This window comes from Mesoplodon mirus (assembly GCF_964341445.2).
Source record: "Mesoplodon mirus genome assembly, chromosome: 4".
Lineage (NCBI taxonomy): Eukaryota > Metazoa > Chordata > Mammalia > Artiodactyla > Ziphiidae > Mesoplodon > Mesoplodon mirus.
This window is the reverse complement of record NC_138979.1, coordinates 180780523-180787318: the sequence shown is the minus strand read 5'-3', so window position 1 is coordinate 180787318 and position 6796 is coordinate 180780523.

The window sequence follows — 6796 nt, the reverse complement described above, 5'->3', positions numbered from 1 at the left end:
CGTGACTGCTTTCTGGCTGGTGCCCTTGAACAAGTCACTGAATCTCTCTGAATTCTTAGGTTCCAGGCAACAACACTCCTCCCACGGGGCTGTTTTGAGAACTGAGAGATGCAGAGTGCCAAGGGGGACCTGGTACACAGTCAGGGGCCCCTGTCCTCCAATCCATCACCCTAAACATTCCTGTCATAGCGATTGGCTCCATCATCTAGAAGCTGTGGGACCCTGGACAAGCAGGTAACTGCTCTGGGCCTCAGTTTCATCAGCTATAAAATGGGAACCATAATATTTATCTGCTTAAAGGATTGTTGATTCAATGAGATAATCCATGTAGGGCATTTAGCATAGCCCCTACTACATCAAGTCTTAATAAATGTTAGCTGGTGTACGCTCCCTCACCCCACCCCCGGGACATCGGAGCTCCTCGGAGCAGGGATTGGTCAGTCCTTCATTCCCTGAACTTATACTGGCAAGCATCTATCTACCACATGTCGTGGGCTATGGCTCTAGGTGTGTAACAAGACACGGCCCCAGCTTTCAAAGAGCTCAGTTCCCAGGAGGGGTGAAAGGCAATAAGGCAGATGCTAAGAGATGGAGCCACAGAGTGCTTCAGGAGTGGAGGGGTCCAACCCAGCCTGAGGGATCCAAAGACTTCTCGGAGATGATATCTAAGCCACAACCTGCAGGAGTGAAAGCCAGCCAAGCCCAGAGGGGATGGAGAGTGGCCGGTCAGGAGGGGCCTGCTCTACCGCCCTCACCTGACCCACCCAGAGATCGCGCCAGCACCTGGGGCTGGGGAAGTGCTGACAGAGTGCTGCCCCAGCCTGCTGCACAGTCAATGCCCTCCTCACATCTGGCTCACGGCCTCTCCCCCCGAGGAGCAAGCGGGTAGCTGTGGTCCTGCACCGCTGGGTGTGCCAGGCCGGGCTGCTCCAGAAAAGCCTCACAGACCCCTGGGGAGCTGCTCACACACCCAGGTCCTCAGGTCCCCAGTCAGAGATGCGGGTCGGGGCCTCAAGCTGTGCTGCGGAGTGGCTTGGGTTTTGGAACCAAGGTTCAGGGCGAGGCTGTCCAGGGGTCAAGTAGCAGGGGCCGTGAGGTGTGCGTCACGCCTCGGGCCAGCCACACGCCCCTGGCCTCTTTCTAGCAAAGGTCCCCAAAGATGTCCTCAGTTCTCCTCTCCCTGCCTCCCCCTCGGCGCCCCCCACCCTCAGATCTCCCCTCCCAGCTGAGAGATGTTTATCGCTGGCTACCACCCTCCCCTCCAGCCTTCAGTGGAGGCTGTAATTAGTAGCAGCAGACAGACAGCCGCGTCAGGAGGATGGCACTGCCCCAGATCCTGTTGGGCTGTCTTCTCCTGTGTCTCCCACTTGGGTCACAAGGTGCCTTGGGACTGGGGTGCCCTTTGGTCAAACTGTAGCACCTCCCGTCAGGGGTGAGAGCAATGCCTCCCACCTCCCCTCCACGACTTGGGGGCACCGAGAGCGATCCAGTCTTGACCGCTGTCTGCTGGGTGGATGGGCGCTGGAGCCCTGAGGTCAGCCGGCAGCGCAGCAGGAAGGTGGGGGGGGGGGGAAGCAGCGATCCCGGGCCGCACCCGGCCGTGGGTTGTGGCTGGGAGGTGGCAGTGAAGGCAAGTAGGGGCGGCTGCATTATCAAGGAACATACGCAGAGCTGTTTCTAGCCTTAATGAAGACTCACAGATACTCGGCTTAGCAAAGCTGAGCCCCCACAGTGACGGATGTCAGGGACTAAAAGGCTTTCCGGGGGAGGACCCTGCAGAGACGTGGGTCCCTGTCTTCCTAGGTCCCATCACGGCACCCACACAAGTGTCGGAAGGGAAAGGGCACACTGCTCACGGCCTCGGCTGGCCTCGGTGGCGTACCTCAAGCCCCGTGAACTTGCTTCAGGGACCACAGCAGCCATGAGAGAAGCGCTACTGGCACAGACCTGGGTGTCGTAGCCAAGTGGCCAAGGCAAGGGGCAGGGTGGCCGCGCTGGCGGGGGTGACCCAGCGCATGGAACGAACCAGGGTCCAGCTGCAGGTGCCGTGGCTCCGTGCTGAGCCCCAGCGCACGGAACGAACCACGTTTTCAGTCAGGACCACGGGATTTGGAAGATCTCCTTCATGGGGCTGGAAGGATCGCATGAGGTGGGGTCCCCAGAGCACCTACTGCGAGCCTGGCACTCAGAAAGGCTGGTGTTATTCCATCTTACAGGCAACGGTGGCCTGTCCCCAAACCCCCAGATCAGGGAGGAAGAGAGGGCAGGGGAAACCGGAGAGTACTAAGTAGTTGTCACAGACTATGGGTGAACAAGAGCGAGATGAAGGGCTCCAACCTGGATCTGGAACGAAATGAGGAGCAAGGGCATGACAGCGAGAGGGTCCGAGATGTCCCAGTGCGGGCTGGGCACTGGCAAAGGACGCTTTCTCCTGGCCTCCCGCTGACCCTAAGCACAACACAAGCACAGAGCGAGTGGTTTGGAAGCAGGGTCTGGTGCAAGGTTGAGAGGGACTGAACCCCGCCTTTTTCATTCGGTTTGTGCTCCACGCACCGCTCCCCGCCCCACCCATCCCCACTGTAGCCCACCAAGAGCTTGGACCATGTCATGGTCACGTTCACACCAGAGGTGCGACATCTCTTTCTGGTTACCCTACCATGACTGCTTCCCAGCCACGCCACACACTAACCCCGCCGTGCCTTCCCGTCTGTGCCTCCGCCTGGAATGCTGTCCCCTGCCCCCGCCAACCCCTTCTGGCCCCCTGGTATCATTCCGTGACACATCTGGGCACTTCTCTCTCAGCCCCAGCTCCTGTGCATCCAACCTCACGAACCCTAGCACCTTCCTGTTCCACTGAAGTCACCAAACTCCTTGGTGCTTCAGAAGAGTGTTGCCCCCCCTCACTGTGCACCTGGCAGCCGCTGCCTCGCTGGGAGCTCGTCTGCTATAAAAGAGAGCCCCGGCCGTTTTGGAAGCACTGGGTTCATTTGCTTCAGAGCCTCCTAGTGATCTGTAATTCAGTTGTTGTGTGGGCCATCCTTACTCCCTGTGAACTATAAGCTTTCCTAAGGACAGCGGCTATTGCCAGTTGCATTGACCGTGGACACCCAGGGCCTCTACACAACTGGTAATGATTGAGCCAGTGTCTCAAAGCAGAAAGGGACTGGGCTTTGGAAACAGACAGGTTCAACCCATTACTGATTCCACGGCTTGTTAACTACCACATAGAGTTGACACTGCGGCTAAGGGTGGTGACACCAAGTGCCCAGCACAATGCTACTAACACTCAGTCTCAGCTCCCGTGCCCCACTTGCCTGATTCGCTCTCACTGCGACAGCACCTGGCAGGTAGGATCAGTGACCATTTGTTAAGTGAATGAACACTCTGAGGCAGAACAGTATCCATCAGAATTCCACTACCGCACCATAAAAATAAGAGTGGGTAGAATCGTGGGGGGGAAAGACCTGGCTAAATTAAGACTTTCTGAACTTGTTCGTTCTAACCATCTGATGAGGTGTTCATTTCCACATAAAGCCAATCACCACAGCAAACCACCAGAATTCTATCCTCTCCCTAAGAATTTCAGGGAGGACTTCCCTGGTGGCGCAGTGGTTAAGAGTCCGCCTGCCAATGCAGGGGACATGGGTTCCAGCCCTGGTGTGGGAAGACCCCACATGCCGCGGAGCAACTAAGCCCGTGCGCCACGACTACTGAGCCTGTGCTCTAGAACCCACGAGCCACAACTACTGAGCCCACATGCCTAGAGCCCGCGCTCCACAAGAGAAGAGTAGCCCCGGCTCGCCGCGACTAGAGAAAGCCTGCACGCAGCAACGAAGACCCAACGCAGCCAAACATACATACATACACAAATTTATTTTTTAAAAAAAGTATCTCAGGGAGTCTTTGACCACCACACAGCCTGTTCCCCTCTCATCTACCCCTCCTGGGTCCAGACACCACCACGCTTCTCCAAGGCCACACTCCAAAGGGTGGTTCATTAGGACACAAGGTATTCTTGGGTTCTTCACTACACCTACTCAACAGCCACGACAATGTGTAGGGAAAATGCTTATGATATAAAATTGCTTAGCTAGTATCGCGTTAAAAAAAAATCAAAAAGGGCACGAGAGACAACATACATGAAGAGATCTTAAAAACTAACTTTAAGAGGCAGGATTATGGATAATTTTTATTTTCTTTATAGTTTTTTTTGCATTTTTCAAGTATTACAGTGAATATGTATTCCTATTATAACCAGAAAAAAATCAACAAATTCTAGATAGCATCAAATGTGCCTACAATCAATTCACCTAATAACGAATTTGCCAAATGACATATTCACCCACAATCCACATTGTAAATAATACGAATAACACTCATGGCATTTTATATACAATATAATGGACCAAGCCCTCCCTACAAAAAATTTGTTTTCAGAGACCAGTTTGTCTATTTACCTCTTTTTTTTATCATTGTGGTTTTTATTTAATTCCTCTAGCGGCACGTCTGCCTTATTTTTATGTTTTTAATAACAACTTATCAAATGGGTCTCTTCAGACATGATACAGTAGTTACAGCACCTCCTGAGCAAGCTCTAAGGTCACTGTTGATGTTTTTATTCTACTCTGGAGCAGTTTAAACATTTTTAGCACTTCTTGTAGGTACTATTCTGTCTTAATTGGCTATAAAAGAAAAATATTTATAAGAAATCATCTTAATATGGAAAATTAATTTTTTAAAAAAGCCCTAATTTTAGACAAACCAATTGTTGAGAATTGGGTGTGAATGGATCAGTTCACCCAAACTAGCCAGAGCCTGAACCTCCCCAGCACTAATAAACACACATTCATTTCCTCTAGTCTTTGAAGTTCATCTCCCACTGCAGCCTGCCTTTGCATCGCCTGTCTTTGCAGATTTCCATCCCTCTCACCTTCAGTAGGCCAGCTGCAGGGGCATCCAAAGAGCAGAAATGCATTTGAGCTGTTCTGTGCAAAAAAAAGAGCTAATAACCCTGGCCTTCCCCAATGATATCCAAAGAAATACACTAAAAAGCAACATTGCCGAGTGGGAAAACACGAGGTCATGTTTCAGGATTAAGTCCTTAGAATAAAGCAGGTTCGAATCCCAACTGACTGACCACGGGCATGGTGTGTCACAAACTAAGCCTGTTCTCCTCATCTGTAAATGGTGGTGCCATTTGCTATGTCATAGGTGGCTCTAACAATTAGACCTCCTACTTTGACACCATTTACTGTCAGAAATGTTTCCCAGGTCCATTTGCTGTGTTTGAACCCTCAGCCAGGAGCAGGCAGGCATGCTCTGTGTCCTCTGAAGCTGTGCGCTGCATTTCTCTTGGCACCGAGGCAGAGGAAAGCTTTCCGATGAAGAGGCCACTCTGCCCCCACCCCACATCAATCGAAAAAAAGAAAAGGAAAAGGGCTTTACCTGACTCAACTTTTTCTCCTTACTTTGGTCCTGCCCAAATTTCACGTCAGGAAAACAGCTTTGGGAGTTAGGAGGGGTGGTTTTCCAGATACTCCTTTGCCGTCTACAACTGGCCTTTGTGCCTGCCCTCTAACAAATTTAAATTCGGTTTAACAAAACAATTAAAAATCTGTGATTCCCTAAACATGTTATTTACTTGTTAATCCACATTGAATTCCAAAAAGAAATAAAAGACATAAAGAGCTATGTCTTACTCAGAAACTGAAAGGAAAGCTTTAAACAACTTGCACAGGGTCACCAGGCTCTGGTGGACAGGATAGGATTAGTACTTCCTAAAGGCCTGGGCTTTTTGTTAACTGGTGACAGTATCTGGCTGAAATAATTATTTACAAACAAAATCCAGCATCAGGTTGATCTGACACAAAGTTTAAACTTTAACAGAATCTCAAATATTCAACCTCTTTCCAATGTTAGATTCCCTAAATCCTACCTTGGATCAAAGCACAAATTGCCAGAGACCATTTTGGCTAACCCAACGAAGAACTAAAATTGTCAAAACTTTAAGGCCAGTGAGTGTTCAGGGTGAAAGTCTCATGTTAAAGGAAGTACGGATTGGTCAGAATCTGCTTCTAAAGGTAACGGTGAGATTACTGAAGATCAAGGAAATCACGATGAGCCCGATCTGAAATGTTAAACACTGTGCAGCAACGGAAATGATGAAATACGGACTCCCCCATCAACAGAGATGGATAAGCCTGTCACAGATACAATGAACTAGATGTCTCATTAGGTTCCTTCTGAGATTTTATGAACATGTTTTTTTTTAATTTTAAGCCTTATGGTAGATACACATACTTCCAATCCAACCATGTTTGCAGAGGCAAAGACCATACTTGCAAAATTAACTTTTTCAAAAATTTTCATTGTCAAGAAACTAAAGTGTCCACATTTGGGTCATTTATTTAACAAGACAAAGGCCGCAATAATACCGTAGTTTCCTTAAAAGAGAAAGCTGTCCAAGATAGTCTCATATTCAAGAAAAATAAAGTAGAATACATGTAACCTAGAATGGTTTAAAAAAATCATAGGCAGAATCTCCATCTTTAAAGCAGTGTTTATTAGAGACTGCCAAAAATTCTTGTGGACTATCAGGGAGACCACACAAAACAGAGAACAGCTTAACCGAATGCCAGTCACCCAAGCTTACCAGCAGTGATAGATGAAAAATACATACAATGATAATCATTATGACCAAGACACGTAACACCCCGTAACCAGTACTTACTGCAGCCAATGCTTATTCTCGAGGCCGTCAGACTTGACTCCCGTAAGACTCTAAGGAGAGCGCTCA